This window comes from Gastrolobium bilobum, unplaced genomic scaffold, assembly GCF_033153095.1.
Source record: "Gastrolobium bilobum isolate Gb01-03AN ecotype WA unplaced genomic scaffold, APGP_CSIRO_Gbil_v1 utg164596, whole genome shotgun sequence".
NCBI classification, from domain to species: domain Eukaryota; kingdom Viridiplantae; phylum Streptophyta; class Magnoliopsida; order Fabales; family Fabaceae; genus Gastrolobium; species Gastrolobium bilobum.
Genome location: NW_026898318.1, coordinates 23075 through 44808, shown reverse-complemented (window position 1 = coordinate 44808; position 21734 = coordinate 23075). Strand labels below are relative to the sequence as shown.

The following is a 21734-nucleotide window of genomic DNA, read 5'->3' as shown; positions in this document are numbered from 1 at the left end:
GTAAGGTCCAGGGGGATATGGGGCGGCCACTGGAACTCGATGGTCATTGTACATAGCGACGGGATGGCTTCTAGCTGGTCGTTGGTGATAAGCTGGGGGAATGATTTGTGGGCCGGGGATAGGGAGTGGCATTCCAAAACGAACCCCTGGTGGTGGAGGTTGATTTGGGATCAAGTTTTCTCGGATTTCGCGTATGGCTACGCGACGATTCAGCTGTGCTACTTCAGCGTCTGCTGCTGGTAACTGTGGGCCAACATATTGCAGTACCGAGGGAAGGGCCTCGCTGGAGCTGAATGCATGGATGGTGGAGAGTTAGAATGAACTGTTTGTGCATGACCTTCAGGGGTAACAACTCTAGTTTTTTCTGCTCTTCTTGTCGTGACAGCCATGTTTTGCTATCAGAAAGTGAAATGCCTCCTTTAGATCTTTGGTAGGAGAATGAGAATGGAAGTTTATAGTTCTCACAAATGGCGCCAATGTACCGTTGCCTACTATGTTCCCTTTGGGGATGAATCACTATATGGATGATACTCTTAGCACAGGTAGAGACCAAGCTAAGAGGTACTGTTCCAAGTATGTATCAAGCAGTCAACAATGGAGTTAGGTGTGTGTAATGTGACTCAATATAAATGGGCATAACAACGATACATAAGATGTCTTTATGGAGTGCCCAAGGGGCTATTTATAGGGGAAGGTGGTGTGCACCTGGTGTGGGTTGGTGAGGAGGGGGTCAACCCTCCTTGGGATTCACTACGGGTGGCAGTGTTGGGCGTGGCAGGCGCTGCTATGATAGCAGCGCTGCGCCCTCTGCGTCTGGCGGTGTCAGCGTGGGACAAAGGGGTAGTTTCCCTTTGTGGTGCCTGCGGCGGTTGCCTTTGGGGGTTGGGGGTCCCAAGACAGGATATTTTAGTACTTCTCCTAGGGAGAGTCGTTGCATAGGGGGTTGGGGAGGGATCCTTGACAGCTCTTAGGACTGACGTGGGCAGGAGGCTGAAGTTGGGCCTGAATCATTGGGCCGCCAATTGTTGGGCCATCCAGAACAAAAGCTCATATATTTCTTCTATAATTTATGCTTTCTATTCTCTAATGTCAAATTGGCTAGAAAGCATTAGAATTTTTCTTTAGCATTTCATCATTGTAGATGACAAGGAGCAAACAATTTTGCCTATATGTCCACCGAGTTCGAGTTTTGACCGTGGTTCGTTTCGTTTTTTAATAAAATAAAATAAAAACGAATAAGGGATATTAGAATGTGTGCGGTTGGGATATTAGAATTTTCGGGATTATACACGTTTATTGAAATCGTCTTTGGATTTGTTTGGAATTGATATGGCATAGTGAATTGCCCACACTGGATCGGATTGATGTATGTATGACAATACTGGATTGCATTCATATAAGCATTGCTCAGTTCTGGATGCTGCTCTTCCTTTCCAATATTCAAGGATGTAGGGAGTAGTGTACCCTACCGAGCATGACAAAATAAATATTTCAGTATGTATTTTGATTAGTTTATTTTGAGGTCAAAATATTAAAAAAATTACAGCAAGGCATTGGTAATTGAAGTAATGAGAATTGTTTAACTTTGTTATCTCACTCACGTTTCATGGTAATAAATACCAACTAGTTTATTGCACATCTACATGATTCTTTGATCATATTAATTGGTTTAAAAGGGGGAATATGTACACAATCAATTTATGAAGATGAAAAGTCACAAGGGCAAGAAAGAATAATTAGGTTTCATGCTTTCTAACTAATCAGAGTGTAAATAACCACTTCAACCCAAAATTTTAAGGAGTTGGGTGAAGATTTTTTTTAATGATTTATATTATTCTTTAACATTCACTCTCACGTAAGAGTTTTTTGGGCGTGAAATGTTGATCTTATAGAAGCCCAATTTTTTTAGTTTTCTTATATTTATTTAATTTTACAAGTGAGGGGCGATGAAGACCGAACTCGTGACCTTGTGGTCACTGAGCTTTAATATTATGTAAATAATCACTTCAACTCAAAATTTTAATGTATTAGTTTTTCACACAAAGCAAGTATTCAATGTGTTCTACTAATCAAATGGAATTTAACATATAGAAACTGAAAAGACTCAACTAAATATTTTCAACTAGGTGGAAAGTAGCATAACGTTTTTCAAACTTTTCAAGCTTATTGCAGAGCGTTGAGCAATAAGTGCTTTTATACTGGAATTTGAGCCATAATTAACCGTTACTTAACAAGTTATTCAATGGAAGTTGAATTTACTAACTACGTACATTTAATTCAATTAAAATATCACTTGCAATTATACATTAATTAACACAATTATGTCGTGAATCATTGTAACAGAGAAACTATTAGCCAGAGTTGTATGCATGCACCTTGATTAACGTCTATATATTTGTGATATTTATAACAATTTTCTGTACAAGTAACTTTGACTCTCTCTCTCTCTCTTTCCGTCATATTCATCTTAAGGTACTTAGTATTCTTTTCAAATTCTTGATCCTTCATTTACAAATTAAAACTTTCTGTGTTTTTTTTTTTCCTTCTTAACGTTAGTGTGCTGATGGCTTATAGGTTGTGGAAATGGAGAATCAAAATAAAAGGGATAAAACGTTTCAGAAGTTCAAATTGACCATTGAGAACGTCTCTAGACTGGTGTCTGGGAAAGTATACTCTGAGAATTTTTTCTTCTGCGACCACTCATGGTGCTTGCATGAATTCCTGTTTACTATATACTTAGGTCGTGTGGTTTGACATTCTGATTTTTATCTCTGCATTTTTCTGAATGTTTTGGACTTTGGTTTTAGGCGGTTTGATATCAAACCAGAGGTGAGCAATTTTGTGGACGACTTGTCAATTTATTTGGATGCTGGGGATCTTACCAATTTGCCTTCTGATTGGAGCAAAGTTGTAAAGTTAAAGTTGTCTCTAATTAATCAGGTCGATTGCAAAAAGACAAAAACACAAGGTGTCTCATACTTCTCCTTCCCTTTTCCACCTTATCTTTTCGTTTTCATTTTCTTGTTCTCATCTGTTTTTATTAGACACTTGTTTTGGCTATATTATTTTGCTTGTGAATGAAACGTGTTTCTTATAAGCAATATTGCGTAGATGCTTTGCTTTACTTTTTCATTTCTAGTCCTTTTACTATTTCGTTATTTTCTTTGATTCCCTCTTCCCTGATCATTGGTAGAGGTGGCAAAGCAGGCGTCCCGCCCCTGCCCGCTAAAAAGCGGGCTGGCCCGCCCTGCCTCGCCATTGAAGGTGGGCTAGATATCTCTGCCTGCCCCGCCCCGTTTGGGCGGGCGGAGCGGGCTGCCCGCCAAGCCCGTCACATTTTACACTAAAAATTAAAAAAAAAAAAATCAGCCCGGACGGGCTGGCGGGCTTGGCGGAGCGAGCTTGGCGGGCAGCGGGTTTAGAAAACTCAGTCCGCCCTGCCCCGTTTGGCGGGCGGGGCGGGCCGGCCCGGCGAGCTCGGCCCATTTTGCCAGCTCTAATCATTGGTGTTGTTCGCGTAAACTCGCATGTAATTGCAAATATTTTAATGAAACGTGTTTCTTATAAGCAATATTGCATAGATGCTTTGCTTTACTTTTTCATTTCTGGTCCTCATACTATTTCATAATTTTCTTTGATTCCCTCTTCCCTAATCATTGATGTTGTTCGCGTAAATTCGCATTTAATTGCAAATATTTTGATGTTAGTGGTCGAAATGTAATTGCATTATATAAACATGCTAGTTTATCTTGAGTGAATTACTTAAATTAATATTATCAGTTTAATACTTACCATTTGAAACCACGTATTTCTTCCATTCATAAAAAGAAAATTGCACAACAAACATTTTTTCTTTTTGCTTTTAATTACTTAGTTTAAGCTTTTACTTTTATCCTTTTCGACTCTAAGATCATTGGTGCTTCCGCAACTTATTATATCAATACTCCATTTTCCTTAATCTGATCACATACCTTATTAGACTTTTGGGTTGTCATGTTTCTTTTTATGGAACCAAAGCGAGACTATGGGATCATGACTTCAATTTTCATTTCTCCAATATTTTATTAATAAAAATAATTAAATATTATGAAATTTTTTAATATAAATAGTGGATCTGATGCATTATATCTTATCCTAACTCGGTGTTGTATCCTACATGTAGACCTACTGTGACGGTTAAGGCATTTTATTTTTTTCATTTAATTGGTTAGTTTTTTCAATATAAACTACCTCCTCGGTCGGAACTATTGTGTATCGGCTCTTTGACCAATTGGGGTTTTTTATGATTTTAATTTATCAATTTAGTATTTGGTTCAAGATATTTATGAATGTGGGTCATTTAGTGACACGAGGAGGACCCAGCGTCACTGAGTGCCGCTACCAACTCCCGCGTCACTTACACTTTTTTATTTTTTTTTTACTTTTTCCTATTGAGTGCCCCCCTTGGCACTCGTAGAATTATGCCAAGTGACACAATTTGGTTACTCCTATTACCGTAAAACTTTGGAAATCCATAACTTTTGACTCGGGTATCCAAATCACATGATTTTTTTTTTTGATTTTACATAACTTTTCGAGATCTACGCAATGACATCTCATTTAACATATTTTATCTCTCACAAACATAATTCAAATCTGTAAAAAAGTGTAATTAGTGTTGCAAATTTGAACTATATTAATGAAAGGTAAAATATATCAAATGAGGTGTCATTGGGTAGTTCTCGAAAAGTTATGTGAAATCAAAAAAAAATCATATGATTTGAATACCCGAGTCAAAAGTTATAGCTTTCCGAAGTTTTACGGTAATAGGAGTAACCAGATTGTGCCACTTGGCACAATTCTGTGAGTGCCTCACAGGAGGGGGGCGACACTCAATAGAAAAAAGTAAAAAAATAAATAAAAAAGTTTGAGTGACGCGGGGGGTTTGCAGCGGCACTCAGTGACGCTGTGTCCTCCTCGCGTCACTAAATGACCCCCGTTCATAAATACCTTGAACCATATACCAAATTAATAAATTAAAGGAATAAAAACTGTCATCATATTATTTTACTTTTAGTCAAACACAATTGACTCTTTTATTTATCAATTTTACAGTAACTCAGAACATTTTCAGTGCAAGAGGCAGAAGGTGGTTTAGTGCATCTTACATTTATTTAGGTGAACTTTGTAAACCTAGCAGCGGGTTTATTGTGAATAATACTTGTATATTCGAAGGTGAGATTTCTATTAAGTCAGAAGATAAAAATAAAAAAGTTCATGCATCTTGCAAAATTGAAGTTTTAGAAGAATCTCCACAAGTTTGTGCTGAGCGTAATGATAGTGCTGATAACTCTTTACACGTGAAAATGAACTCGGCCTTACATGCTGAGCTCATAGAATTCAAGGGTTTAGGGAAAATAGATAAAGTTTTTATTCCGTTGTTAGATGAAGTATGTTCAAGTCGTCCCTCACTTATTGAATGCCAACTGAAGAGTAGTCGTAGGTTTACTGAGTGGGCTTTCACGGCTTTGGGTCGAGTTCTACTTTTTCTCAAAAATGAAAAGTTGGAATATATGAATAATGATGCACTTGAGCATTTTCAAATTTTATGGGAGGAACTCGAGGCATTTAGATTTGATTTGACCTCACTGGTACCCCATGTTCAATCTGCTATAGGTAAGAAATTTTACTTCAAGAGAGCTAGGTTGGTGTAAAAGAGGAAGCAGAACGTGGAAGGTAAATATGGAAAACAAGAAGCTGAAGGAAAAGATGGCTTCGACAGAGGTAGATATTCTATTAGCTGAAATGACTTATTTTAAATTGTTTGTTACAATATTATTAGCTCGACAATACCGTTTAGTTTCAATCCATTGTTGCTTGAATCCAAAGTATTTCAAATTTTGTGTCATTTGAGTGCTGAATGAGACCAAATTCGAATTGGGGGTGTGATTTTGCAATGGTTGATTCAGTCATGTGAGTACTAGAGCTAGCATAGTTAACCCAGTGTGACTATTTAATTTAATGGAATAGATTTCAACCTGCGGGAAGATGTTGCATCCTTCATTGTGATCTTGCTTAAGTTTGAATTAATATACTCTTCATTAAAATATAACAATTGCTGATAAATGGTTGGTTTAGATGAATAGGATTATGATTAAATAAAGCTTAAGAGTATTTCAATTGATTGATTAAAGCTGCTAATAAGAGCAGGGATGGGTACGACTGTATATAGTTCTTTATATTAATTGGTTAAGACTTCATTTTTAACAGCTGCACAATAAAAATATTTATTTCTAGATGTAATTTTCGTTCTTTCTCTATCATCGGAAAAATTTGTTGAGCTAATCCCATTTACCATTTTCCACTTAATCTTACATCTCTTTGGTTCTGTACATCCGCACCTTGCTATTGAATCTTGATTCCCTTTAGAGTTTTGACCTTATAACCAAATAAATATTCACAATGCAAGCTATTCTTTTCATGAAAAATTTTACTATACCATGATTTCAGCATTAGATCTCCTTTGAATGTCTACTTTTAAAGTTTTTTAAATAATTAGTCTTACATAAAATTTGCCAAGCAATAGTAATTAGACGAAAGCACTCCATGCAGAAAGGATATTTGAAATTATCCATAAAAGGGAGAAAATATTCAGGTTGTGGTTATGAAAAATAAACAAATTGATGTATTGAAATATGAAATAGATTTTTTCTTTAATCACAATAAAAAAGAAAGAAAGAAATCCGAAATTTGCAAAAGCCTACACTTGAAAAATTAAAGTCGCGGCAATTGTGCTACAAGTATTTAGACTAATACGTTGGAGTTCAATTAAATATTAATAATGTATTTGTGGTCAAATTTTTTATAAATGAATTTTATAGTATAATCATGACAAAGTCTTTCAACATCATCTATTCATCCGTCATCAGGAGTACTAAATTTTATAATAAAAAAAATATTGTAGTTCCAACAAAGTAATAAGCGCCTGTAGCTCAGTGGATAGAGCGTCTGTTTCCTAAGCAGAAAGTCGTAGGTTCGACCCCTACCTGGCGCGCTCTCGTTTCACATAGTTGTATGCTAAATATTTATTTTGAAAATAAGGGAAAGTAAAAGAACACATACAGGTTCCAATCCGCGACCACAGCAAATAAATTTCTCCATCTTCTGATGTCTTGTCACTCCTGACTCGAAGTATGCTGGTTGAAGACCAAATCATTTCTAGCCTCCTTCCAAATGTGCCAAACTATGACCCCAAATAATTGACTCCAGTCCTGCATCTCCAGTAAGGACTTAGACTTGATATTTGCCTTAACACCAATTCCAATCACCCTCAGCATTAACAAGACAATCCTCTGAGATGAAAATTGATTCCTTTGGCTGAACAAGCTGATTATTTGTTAGCCATACTTTCACAATACCTTGCCAAAGATTAGATGATTGTCTAGCCGGGTTAATCAAAGGGATCAAATCATCTCCAATTGAATATTTATTTCTGATCACTTGGCCCCAAAGACAGTGTTTCTGATTCAGCAATCCATGTCCTACCTTCATTAACATAGCCTGGTTCATACCTCTCATACTTCTCAACCCAAGTTCACCTCTCTTCTTTTGTTGGCAAATATCCTTCCAAGCCACAGTGTGCATCTTCCTTTTGTCTAGCGATGATCCCCCACAAAAAGTCTCTAGAGCTTCTCTCAATACCATCGCAGATTTTAGCAGGCAACAAACAAGATTGCATAGTGTAAGTAGGGACAGATGACAGCACATATTGAGTTAACGTTTAATGTATGGCAGAAAATCCCAAAGCTTGGGCAATTTCATTGGCTCTTGTATGGCAGACATTTCTAGAAAACAAGAGTCTGGATTTTCCGTTGCTTATCTTCTCGCTCGAGGCACGACAGAAGCATTGAAGGATATTATTCATAATGCTAGCTTGTTCCACAGAGGCTTCTGCGAAAAAGAGAAGATCATCTGCGAAAAAAAGGTGACTGATGGGGGTCCATTTCTCTTGAGCACCACCAGTTTCCACTTCTTAAGGCTCACAACATGGAGAATCAAATGAACTAGTCTTTCAATACACAACACAAAGAGATAGGGAGATAATGGGTCTCCCTGTCTAATCCCTCTAGTGGGGCTAAAATCTCCCGTGGTGAATCCATCCCAAATAACATTTAGGGACGAGGAGGAGACACACTCCATGATCAAGTTGATAGCTTTTGCAGACAGACCCGCATCGCCCAAAGTCTAATGAAGATATTTCCAATTGACCCTATCGTAAGTTTTTCAAGATCAACTTTGATCGCCATCCATCTCTTTAGTCCTTTCTTGACTCTCATCGAGTGCATGATCTCTTGAGTAATGATGACATTGTATGTGTTATGCTTACCTTTTATAAAACTGCATTGATTCGGAAGAATGAGGTTGTTCACGTGGGGTCTCAAACGATTAGCCAGGATCTTTGTGACAATCTTGAACATAACATTACATAAACTGATCGGTCTCAACTTCAAGATAGAGTCACGATTATCTAATTTTGGGATGAGGCAAAGAAGGGACTTATTAATAGGCCCAACTAGATCAGGATTAACAAAAAATTGCTTAATAAGATTACAAACTGAGCTACCAATAGTATTCCACTGCGAGTGGAAAAAGATAACTTGTAATCCATCAGGACCAGAAGCCTTAAAGGGATTCATCCTAAACATCACTTCTTTAATTTCAAGATCAGAAGGAACAGAGTGCAAATGGAGGAAAGATGGGCTATTAATAATAGGGAAGCAACCTGATACAGTCACAGAAATCCAACATGCTGCCTTCACAAATAACTCCACCTACCTCTTTTTCATTGGCAAAATTAATAGCATTGAAGTCCCCCGTAATGAGCCAAGTACCAGTCATAGAGGTTTTAATATCATTAATATCGTCCCAAAGATATTTTCTTTCAGCACGCTTGGGGGACTCGTAGATGAAGGTAGTAAGCTCAGTAACGTTGGAGTGTAACCACCTCAAGGAAGCATAAGTGAACTGGCGTTTGAGATGTAAAACGGTTACATCCACAGCAGACTGGTCCCATAAGACCCAAATACCCCCTGAGAAATCAATTGCATCATTAATATTATAGCCACTAAACCCAAGTTGCTTGACACGTTTCACAGCCTTTTCCCCACTAATACCGACCTCTGTTAAAACGAGAATCTTAATGTCACAACTCCTAATCATATCTTCAATAAATAAGATAAATCCCTTCTTGTTGGCCCCACGACAATTCCACGTAAACAAGTTCATGGATAACCAAAAGAACAAAGGGGAGCAAAAAGAATAGTGGCCCACCACTATGTACTAAGAGGCATACAAGCCTCTTCCAGCAACTTTTCATCAGCTCTGCTGGCCAGGTCCGGCTTTTCTTGGGAGACTCTTTTAAGGATCTGCACAGAATCAGGCAGTTTCTTAATGCGGTTAGAATCTACCTTTTTAAAAAATGTTCCCTTTTCAGCTTTAAAAGTAACACCCGCAGATAGGTTTAAGTTAACAGGAGCCCCCAAGTAAGGCCCAACTCGATTCGACCCATGTATCATATGTTGACCACTATGTCCAACTATATTTCTTAGATCCGTACTGGACACTTTTGTTTTTTTCGAATGTAGGCTTCCTTTCCCATGCAAGGAATTCTCCAAGGCATTTCCCTTACTCTGCATGTAGCCCTTATTGTCTAAGGGATACATCCTCGAGTACACCGCCTTACCTTTAGCTCTATCCCCTGCTCTGATCACTAGTTTCATAGCTGGGTGGGCTTGTACGGTTCTTCTCTCTGCATGCACAGCAGTATGAACCACCTCTGACGAAAGCAGATTGCTCACCGGAGCCGTAGAAGACTCTTTTTTTCCGGCAACCATGGATTTCAGCACCGATTTAGCTCTGCGACCCTTGGAACTTTTTTTCACCACCATCCAGGCCCCAATGGCAGACACCTCAACTTTCTCATTCTCCTTCAAATTAACTCCTTCACACTCCCCAATCAAAGATCTATTAACAGACCCAGAAGCTTTAGACTCCCCCTCAGATTTCTCCTGTCTATAATCCAACCCTCCGTTACAGGCCTCCTTCTTGTGACCATACCTCCCACAAGCAAAACAAATGAGGTGCAAACCCTCATACCCCACGTTCAAAATGACTTCTTCCTCAAGGATATATAGTCTCAGATTTTAAACCTAGATACGAAACTCCTTCGTAAGTCAACTTCCACACAAATCCTTGTGAATCTGCCTTGTCAGTGTCACCCTCTCCATCCTCCTCTCTTCTGAAAGAAGCCTTATCCACTTTCAAGGTTTTCCCAAAGATATTCCCTATACTCCAAAGGTGTTGCATGGTATAAAATTCAATGGGTAAACCAGGGATCCTCAACCATATGGCTAGCTTTTTGACCTCTTCGTTGTAGGGATCAAAAAAAGGTCTCCATCTTTGGACAATAACATAGTGGTCAGCCACTATCCATGGGCCATCTTGGAGGACATGCATGTAGTCCCTGTCTTCATTAAACATGATTAAAGAATAACTATTATCCATCTCCACCACCTTATACTGTCCCAAGAGGTTCCATAACCTTTGCAGCCTGGCCAACAGAAAACGAGAAGCGATCTTCTTTCCCATCAGCTTTATGATCAAAGCCTTACTCCACTTCTTGCAGTCTTCCATGTGTTGCTTCTTAGAGAAGACATAAGAGGGGCATAAAGGATCATCAACACCCCAGGGTGCACCTCATCAGGCAAGTCTTCTACTCCCTTCTCCTTGATCATTTTAGACATCCAGTCTTCCTCTTCCTTGTCAGAAGCATAACCTTCTCCATTAAGACAGATGACCTTATCCAAGTAAGAGACTACTCTCGTTCCTTTCGTAGCAATAACACCTCGTTCTGAACCTGTGAAAGGAACACCTCCCTCCACATCACCCTGCCCCTCACCCGAAGCAAGATGAAACAGTTCCTTCTCCAAGGTCTCATAAGGAAGCTCTAGTCCTTTCGGGATGAAGGCACTGCGAGCTACAACGTCCTGTTCCTCAGTTGAAGGACCACACTTGAGGATGCCACTTGTTTTCGCTCCGGGTAAAACTACACTCTTCAAGGTGATCGGGGAGGTTCTCCCAGGTGAAGGAAATTTGACATGCATGATAATAATCAATGTTTTTGTTACTCATCTCGCCCTCGATGCATATTATTCACGGTCAAGAATATATTAATATTTCAAGATCATTTTGCACTTAATTGTGTCTCTCTCAAATAAATTTTGGGTTCGCCACTTCTTCTGCTGGTGCAAATAAATTCTTACATTTAAAAAAATAATAAAATAGTTTCAAGATCCGTTAGCAGAACATAGTATTCATCTATAACAATAGGAGAAGTATAAATGCCTTAAATTTTTTAGTTGTATCTCTACTATGTCGTGGGTGAGATATGTACAAATAGGCTTGGTTTGTGGCAAGTTGGTGTTATCATGTAACCATTTGGTTCATTTGGTGGTCAAGTTGTTTTGTGCAGCTGATCTTGACAAGTTCCTTTCTCTGAGCTGTTGTTTGGGAGTACTAGGAGGTATGCGAGCAATGGCAGAACCGGGCTCCAATTTGAGTCCGGGTCAAAAAAATTATGTGTGTATTTATTTTTCTTAATTTTAGTTAGTTCATACGATAATATATTTAAATTATATTAAATACAAAACACCTGAGCAAGCAGCACTAAGAAGAGTTATAATTTTATTAAATATTTTTTAATTTTACTAAAAATAATTTATTTGTTTTATACAAGTGAAAATTAGACACATAACCTAATATAACTTACTCAAATATTTCACCAAAAATATTTTAAGTTTTACATAGGACCAAATTACAAATTGTAGCCAGGGTAAATCAAAATTTTAATATCGGTCAAATTATAATTAATTATATAATTGCATATAATAAATACAATTTGTTAAATTTAACTCGGGATATTACACCCTAGGCTATAAGTGGCACCGCCACTGTATGCGAGATGCTCATATTTGGTGGGATGGACGCGTTATCTCTTCTTAAAACACACACACATACAAAGAAATAACTTTATCGCAACTCGAGACTTGCTCTCGCTTAAATTCATTTCTATTTTTTTTTTTAAATTCAGTCTCAAAAACACATATTAAATCTATGTTGAAACATTTTGCTGATAAAACTAACGGTTTAGTAAAAATATGATATTAAAATAGTTTAATAACATTAAAAATAAAATTAAAGTCAAAATGTGTTCAACACTATTAAAATTTTACAGGTCGAAAATATAAATTTTACATCTTTCTCGTGTTAGATTGAAAATGCATAAGTTTTCCCATATGCGGCTTAAAGAATTAAATTCGTGGAGATACCAGAGAATTCTGATTCGTCTCAAAGAGGTAATTAGGGTCAATTTTCAAAAAAAAATGCATAAGTTTTTATCTTTCAAGTAATTATGGAATTCAACATCAGAGGAAATATTGAGAACGTATTTTCAATATAATTTTAGTGAAATTTTTGTTTTCATCATCAGCAGGTTGCAGATGGAGGAGAAGACGCAGTAATTAATCAAACTACTTGAAGGTTCAGTCGTATATGAGGAGATGAATTAAAATAGAGGCTCCAATCACATGTGGTCAAATTTCACTTTGGAATTATGAAATTGTTTTAACTTTGTCGTGGCATTATTAAAAACTTAATAGAAAGAGTTTTATTGTTCTTTTACTATCAGAAAAGTCATTCTTTTTAACGGATTTTTTGAACGAAAAAAGTTCAACAATATTACAGATAAACTTTTTAATGGAATTTGTCATGCTATCGACTGGATTTCCAACGAAATATTCCGTGGAAGATTTTTTCCGTTTTAAATTTTGTCAAAAAAATCTTGTTCTTGCTTTTGGTTTAGTTTTCCTAAAAAATCTCTTCTTTGCAATACAAAAAAAAAAACTCAATTTTCTTTTGCACATAAGGTACCTGATGTCTGTTGTAATTTGAAAAAAAAAAAAAACTCGATCTTATTACAATACTGTTTAACATTGTATTACCTTTTTTTTATTTATTTTTTGTTCGAGGGGGAGGGAGGGATTGGCTGTGAGTGTTTAATGTAAATGATCACTGAATGAGTAGTTTTCTTTTTTTCCATATGAGAGTTATAAGAAGATATTCTTTGTCGATCGCACAACAGATAGAGTGTTCGCGGACTGGATTGGATCGATTTTAGAAGCAAAAAGTATCCGATCCAATTCCTTCAGTTTGATCATATAATCATCCATTCGATTTGAATTTTTTTTCAAATCCGATCCGATCCGATCCAATTTTTTTCGATTTGGATTGGATCGATTTTCGATTTTTTTGCAAATCTTAAAATTTGTTTCATAATTATTGTACAAATAACATCTTTTGTATATATTGGCTTTGTAATTTTTAAAAAAAATATAAAAGTATCAGTAAACAATAATATAGTTTTTTTTTTGCAATGAGATATGAAGCTTTACACAGATGAAATTTTGTTAATGAGATGTGACTTGTTTTTTTTTTGGTTTAGTTGATGAGTTAATGGATCTTGAGTTTAGAAATGTTTGGACTATGATTGGGGAAAAGTCCAAGTAGGTAGAGGAGAATTAATATATTGGATCGGTTTGGATTGGATCAGTTTTCATCAACCAATCCGAAAACCGATCTAATCCAATTAAAATTTGCGAGTTTTTTTTTTCTGTTTTCGGTTTTTCGATTTTTGATTTTCGGTTTATTCGATTATCGGTTTTTCAGTTCAGTCACTGCGATTTGAATCGGTTTGGATCGATGGATAAACACCCCTAACAACACATACACACGGAGGGATGTTACAAAATCAATTTAAATGATGTGCTCCTTTTGGTCTTTGAAAGTGTTTCTTTAAAGTATTTTTTTTATGTTAAGCATATTTGGATGAGCTTAAAAACAATGGTACTTAAAAAGTACAGTTTGATCTTCTTCTTTTTTAACAAGATTATGTACTTTTCATTTTTCAAACATTAAAAGATTTATATTATCATGACTTATAGACTTGTGATCACTCTCCTTGCATAAGACAGGTTTACAATTTAAGGATTTAAATCCTTGATTATAGGTTTTAAGCTAGAGTCCAAAGAATGAAGAAAATAATATTAGGAGATTAAATTGGCTTTCGAAAAAACCTCACCCCATAAGAGAACAAGGCATGTGCAGGTTTCGGCCGATTTGTTGTCTCATCTTTCAGTAACAGTGATCATTTTGCCACTGTTCACCAAAATATTTACCGGACTGCCACGCGAACAGTAAAAATTCCCAGAATGCCACATGACATAATTCGCTACACTGTGTAGCGAATTATGTCTGCTGATGTGGCACGTTTCAAATGGCCACATAATTTGCTACACAGTGTAGCGAATTACGTGGACAAGATGGCTGCCCTGCACAGTCAGCAATTGGACACGTGGCATGCCAGGCATAATTTGCTACACTGTGTAGCGGATTATGTCTGCTTATGTGGCACAATTCTGTTGGACACATAATTCGCTACACAGTATAGCGAATTATGTGTCAGATGGGTCAGTCCCTGCCCAATCATTGTCAGGACACGTGTCAAAACACCACATAAACTCACATGACTTGTAGCGAAGTATGTGTATGTCTGACAAAGCAGAGACACGTGTCACCTCCCCAGTAATTCGTTAGGGGGCATAGCGAATTATGTGCTGTAATTTGTTATACCATGTAACGAATTAAGTACTATAAATTCAAAAACTTCCATTTAGGTGCCTCACCACCAAGTGCGAACATTCCTTTTATATACACAGCTCTACTACTTTTGTGTTATCTTTGATTATGTGTTATTTTTTCTACTTTTGTACAATGAGTGACGGCAGGAATAATGTAATCGCCACTGTTTATTATAATGGGAGAAAATATTTTGGACCGAAGGAGCAAGTTTTTTAAGGTGATGCAAAAATATTTCGCATGAGCCCAACATGCAATCTTCATGAGCTGGAGAAGATAATATACAAGAAGTTGAGATTATAACGTGGTCAGATTCTAGCTCGATTGACTGCTAGATGTGCCTCGGGTAATCCCGTGCAGTGGGTTGGTGTGGAAATTGTCGAAGATGAAGATGTAGCGTTAGTAGTAGATGCAAACACTTCCGAACATGGGGAGTCAAGATTTATAGAATTGTATACAGATGTCAACTATGGCGAACAATCAAGCAGTCAACTTTCTGCACCATTCAATGACTTCATCGACATGAACATGGAGTCAGTGGTCAATACAGAAGATGGTCGTGAGGCGTCAACCGCGCTTGCACCACCAACTCAACAAATTTGTGATGAAATCTTGCTGGCCCACGACATATATGTTCTATCTTGGCGTACGAATAGTTCCGAGGAAAAGGTTGGTGAAGGTCTTGTTCCGGGCAGCGGGTCATCTAATACGGATGTCAATGGTGATTTTGATTGTTGTCTGTCTACTGCAGTTGGTCAATCAATTCCATCTCCGGGCATTGTCGGAATGCAAGACCCGCCAGTTGCAGGTATGTAACGATTAATGCTTTATTAGTGCTTATGTAAGATCATATTAAACTACACAATGCGGGGTTTTGATATGTTATTATGCAGGAAATGATAGTATACCATTTTGGTCTGGAATAAGCCATTACACAAATATTAATTGGGAATACCCAGATCAAGAGTTGGATGATATGCATAAAGCGCAAATACCTAACTGGAAGATGGTCCACGAGCTGTATAAGGACCAAGTGTTTGAAACCAAGAGAGATGTACAGATGGCAATCAAACAATATTGTATGGCTAATCATCGCACAACAGTCGTAGACAAAAGTGATACGAAAAGGTTGATAATGGTTTATCAAAATCATAACGATGGTTGTCCATGGAGGATGAGGGCATACCAAAAAAGGGGGGACAGTGAATGGGTTATAGGCATATGGAACAACGAACACACGTGTGTTAGTCAGAGTCTTACCCAAGATCACAAGCAGTTGGACTCAAATCTTATATGTTCATTGATCTTAGGTGCGTACAATTTTTCAGTTTAAATTTATGAAATGAAATTTAATCTTTACTAATACATTCTTGTTTGACCACATATAGAAATGATAAGAGAGGAGCCCAGCGTCAAAATTGGGCTAACCAGCCTTGGATTCCATATATCTTACAGGAAGACATGGAAGGCAAAGCAAAAGGCTATTGTAAAAGTATTCGGTGACTGGGATGAGTCTTATGCGTTCCTACCTAGGTGGTTGGATTGTATGTTGCGTTTTTCTTCAGGATCCGCCTATAAGCTGGATTTGCGTGACCATTTCATTAATGGATGCCTAGACCAAGCTTACAAGGTGTTCAAAAGGGTGTTTTGGACATTTAAACAGTGTTGTGAAGCTTTCAATTATTGCAAGCCGATTATCCTGATTGATAATACCCACCTATATGGCAAATATCGGGGAACCCTCATGGTTGCTACAACAGTTGATGGCAACAATTACATTCTTTCAATTGCATTCACTATCGTTTCTGGGGAGAACACTGACAATTGGTCGTGGTTCTTATCACTTATTCGAATACATGTCACTCAAAAACACGGAATCTATCTCATTTATGGTCGGCTTCCGGGCATATTGTCTGTCGTCAACAATGTTTATCTAGGAAGGGCTCCACCACAGGCATACAACGTGTATTGCCTTCGCCACGTGGGGAGTAATTTCAATCACAAGTTCAAGAATGTTATGATGAAGAAGAAGTTGAAGAAGTTAAGTACTATTCAATATGTGTGTCTCGTATAACATACAGTCTATAATATAATTAAGTGTGCCAAATGCAGGATATACAACATTGCGCTTGGACTTTGATGCTGGTTTAGAGAAATTTAAAGAAACAAGCCCACGAATAGCTACTTGGATTGATCGCATCCAGAAAGAGAAGTGGGGTATCGCTTACGATGAACAAGGAAGAAGGTTTGGTCACATGACAACAAATATCTCTGAATGTGTTAATAAAGTTCTAAAAGGGGCGCAGAACCTTCCTATTACATCAGTTGCGCATATAACTTACAGTAGACTAGTGGCATATTTTTTTGGAGCATGGACAGGAAGCTCGTGAGGGATTGGGCGAGGTAATCGCTTTGTCAAAGTCATGTGGCGAGCATATGTTGACAATCAATGAAGAGCCGCGACACATTTTGTAACTTCTTACGACGCGTAAAGGACCAGATTTGAAGTACAAGAGTCGTATAATGTACGTACTCATCGCGGCGGTAAGAAATGGTCGGTTTCATTGTCTGATCGTACATTTCAGTGTGGTGATTCACTGCTTTCAGGTTCCCATGTAGCCATGTCATAGCAGCGTGCACATCCACGCATCACGATCCCACGCAGTACATAGACCCTGCATACAGTGCCCGGTTTCAATGTGAAATTTATTCTCCTCAATGGTATCCAATCGAAAACGAAGATTTCATACCACCATTTCGACAGGCAACAATTATTCCAGATGTTTCGATGAGACGTCAAAGGGTAAGGCCGAGAAGTACACGTATTCAACAATGAAATGGATTCGAGAGAGGGCGCCAACACTCGAACAAGATGCGGTTATTGTAGGGAGGTTGGTCATAATAAACGACATTGTCTTTCGCGATAACAACCACAACAGTGATTATATCATTGTAATAATGGCTAACGTATGTGATGTATTTCCATCTTCCACCTACGCTATATGTATAACCCATTACTATATTTTTGTTTTTAGTATTATAATATCAGACATGGAAAAAGGCATATCATGAGTCCTGCGTTGTTGAGAAATCAAATGTATGCATAAACAAACAGTCGCATTCCTAGAATGAAATAACTGTCTTCAAAATATCAAATTTTTCCGCAATAATAGCAAAGTAAACAAATGTGAAATAACACAAATAAAGTCATAAATCGTGTAATACAAATATCATAGTACGCATCCATCCGAATAAACATAAATAAAGTCCATATGACGAACAACTGGACATAAAATCTAAATACGACCTAATCTAGAAGAAAAACATCAGTGCGGTCGACCATGATAACCCGCACATTTACTCTGATCGTGCTCAAATGGTGACAGCATGCATGTAAACCTAGCTTGTCTGAGGGGGTTTCTCTGAAACTCATCAGCATCAGCAGCACCTGCAACAGCAGCATTAGCAACAGGAGCCGCAGTAACAACATAATCCTCATCAGCCACCTCCCCCATAATCCTCATTTTTTGAATTTCACAAATGAGGAATTATTCATTATTCTGTGCATAAAATTTACAAACATCAAGGTCCGGATCAATTGTGGGGTATATGATCATTTGAATACGTTCATAGAGGACATAATCATAGGTTCTCACATTTGATGAATAGAATCACAACTGTTAAATAACGTTGAGCACTTTATTTAGGCTGCAATATTTTATAAAATGATTTTGTATGAATCATTGAAAAATATTTGTTTATTAACATTCACATTAAAAGGATCAATGAGGGATGTTATTAAGGTTATTTTTCTGTTACAAGGTATCAAATCTCTAGTTAATTATAGTTATGTGATTGCTCTTAATCCTGAGTTTATTATAAATAGGTAATTAAATAGTTTCCACTCTTTGATTTACCAACGGGTTAGGTTTGATCTTTTGACGGCCAGTAATTCAATACTTTGGGAGTGAGATTATTTGATTATCAGTATTTATATGATAAACAACATGGAATTTGTAGGATATGTCCCTTTGATATATTTCAGTACTTGAATATTGAAGACACTAGTCAGTGCTGTAATCAATTAGAGAAACTATCATAGTCAAGAGAATAAATAATTGATTGAGTATAGAAAACTAATCAATCAATTATTGACATTAAGGGTAAAGAGAGTTATTAGTGTGTGGACGACTGGAGGCAAGTCTGACTAATGTGCTTAGAACTTTACACAACATGGTGATGGTGAGGAATGAAATGAGATATGAGGGTGTTCCTAATAGATTTCATGGAGGTTGGAGAAACAAAAACTCCTCGGAGAATGATGAAGCGAGTAATAGAGGATGGAACACCGGCGAGAGGAAATTGGAACTCCTTACTTTCTCAAGCGAAGATGTTTAAGACTAGCTCCACCGTGTGGACAAATATTTTGCCCTCACTATACGAGCTTATAAGAGGCAGAGGTTCAAAAAAAGGTCAGCCCAACAAAAGAATGTTGAAATGGTTGATCCAGACTATCAAGGAAGTAATGAGAAGAGTGTGACAAGGATGGTTTCAGGAGAAAATACGAAAATGGAGTTAGTTAAAGAGAGAAAATAAAAGGACAACTGGTAGCTTTTGAATGGAGAAGGAGATATGGTGGAGCAGGAAAACATTGTGTAAGGAAGTTATAGTGGGGTGAGAACAACATGGGGAATGAGAGAAGAAAATAATCAAGTAAAGGGTATAGGAAAAGGGGAACTTTGCAAATAGGTAGGCGTTTGTGGGGGACTAAGATTGAAGGTTCAGATATCTACATCTACACTTGAAGATGTGTTCTCTTATGCTTTTTCATTTCATTGTAATTAATGGGTCTTGTGAATAGTGGAGTCTACTTCTTCATTACTGTTAATAGAATCTATATTTCCTTGTCACTATGTTATAAGTTGGAGACAAGAACCTTAGTATATATTAGTGTATTTAGTGTAAGTAAATTTGTCCAAGTTGAGTCTATAATTGATTACAGGTACTATTGAAAATCAAATACAATGTATTTGCTATTTTCTTAATTAGTAAGTTCTGATTGATTGATGTTATTGGTCTTTTCCTTTGGATTGTGGGTGTTGAATTATCACAACAATAGCAAAGGTGCCATCAAAATCCCAATAAGCAAAAGAAAATCTTCAACAAATTTTGGTCTTTATTGTGCCAAAGACGTAGAGAATGGTTCATCTTGCAGACCATCTGTGATGAGATGTAAGGAAACTTAGGAATCCAAGTGTTTTACCAAGAGTGCTTCATCAAAAAAACCTTTTTAGATAATCTTGCATTGATTCGTGAGATCCTTATTTAACTATTTTAGAGCATGGGTTGATTTGTACTGCACCTTGCTGGTGGAAAATCTTACCAAGAATTGGTTGCCGAGATCTTCCCAATTATTGATAGAGTTGCTTGGTAAGGCAAAGTACCATCTCAAGTCTACTTCCTTCAAAGAGGTGGGAAAAAAATGATAACTGACAACATCAGGGATATCTTTGGTGATTTTAAAATCTTTGGAGATGGGTAGATCCATGATTTGAGAGGTGAAAAGATGGGCTACTTTTGAGGTTATTTTTTGGATTTTGATGGAAGTTTTGATCAACAAGATGGTTGGCGACATGGCTGTTATGGGTTGATAGTTGTCTATTTTCTTTTCATGTTTTTGAAAATGTTGCTTTTGTGATTATTCTGGTTGCCCATCATGCTGGTCATTGCATATGATTTCTCCTCCTAGTTTGAATGTTTTTCATGATTAGTTTGTAACCCTTTCAATTCTAGTAGTTATTTATGCTGATCCTCAAGCCTCTGGCCTTGTTGCTTAAGGAGCTCAAGCATCTGCTGATTGGTGACCGCGAGCTATTGATATGATGGTGGGTTATTTTGTTGAGGAGGGGTTGGAGAGATAGATGAAGTTTTCCTCCTCTGAGATGTCTGGCGTCTCTAATTCTTGTTTTTGGATTTATTCTAGAATTTTGTCATCTTGCTCTTGGTGTCAACTATGCTTTTATTTATTTGGAGTGGGAGTCAAATTTATCGTTTCCCATAGATGGCGTAAATGATCAGTCCAATAACAATTAAGTTATATCACACACGGTTGAGCCTGGTATTGAGACGAAGGGTTGAGTTGAGTGAAGCTTTGCGAGATAATTGAGAGTAAGTGAGATAAGTTTGCTGCTCCTGCAAGATTGTTGAGCTAGTGTGCTAGTGTTTAGACAATTTGAGGAGACTGGATGGGGATACTTTCAAGGTACTTCGATACTCAAATCAGTTTAGTATTCAAGTAGTTCATGTATTGATGGATAAATGATCCTTCTTAGGCTGAAAATCCATGTATTTATAGTGGAAGGAGGTCTTGCTCTTGTTGCCTTAGTATGGAAATATTTATTCTTATTAGTTGGGAGAGTAGCTTTTGCAGAACCACTTTTTTGGGTACTACAAGCTTTATCTTATTATTCCCTTTATTTTTGTTTCACATAGCCAATATTAAATCATGGGCTCTATATCTCTCGTGTCCTACAACAACTAAACACATTATCTTAATGAAATAAAGGAAGAAAGAAAAATTTAAAATAAAATAATAAAATAATGTGTTTAGTTAGGACAGGAAGAGAGGAGAGATATATAGTTATATACCCCTTAATTTTTTATTTATTTTTTGGCACTGAGATGGGAGACCTACTATATATACTAAGTAACTGGACTGGACAGTTGAATCAATTCACCGATTTTATGACCTCAACTGGTTAGTAAATATAAAAAGGGGTTGATGGCTCTCCTGTAGCAGAAAAATACCATTTCTCTCCGGCTGAGAGAAAAAATGGTGGAGCCCACCTAAATTTAAAAACAAAAAAAGAAATGCACGACTTTTTATGGTGAAAGCAGAAGAAAGATTAATTTTACCATGAGACTTTGATTTCCCATATACAAAATATTCTTTGTCTCTAGGTGAAGATCTAATATACATATTGAGGAAAAAATATGACATAAAC

The 21734-nt window shown here is 37.1% G+C and overlaps 1 non-coding gene across 1 annotated transcript; it reads left to right on the top strand.

Annotated features, from left to right (window-relative positions):
- The first annotated feature begins 6960 nt into the window (after nt 1-6960).
- TRNAR-CCU (transfer RNA arginine (anticodon CCU)) lies at nt 6961-7033 on the top strand. The gene has a single exon. It is a non-coding gene; the product is annotated as a tRNA-Arg (tRNA).
- The last annotated feature ends 14701 nt before the right edge of the window (nt 7034-21734 follow it).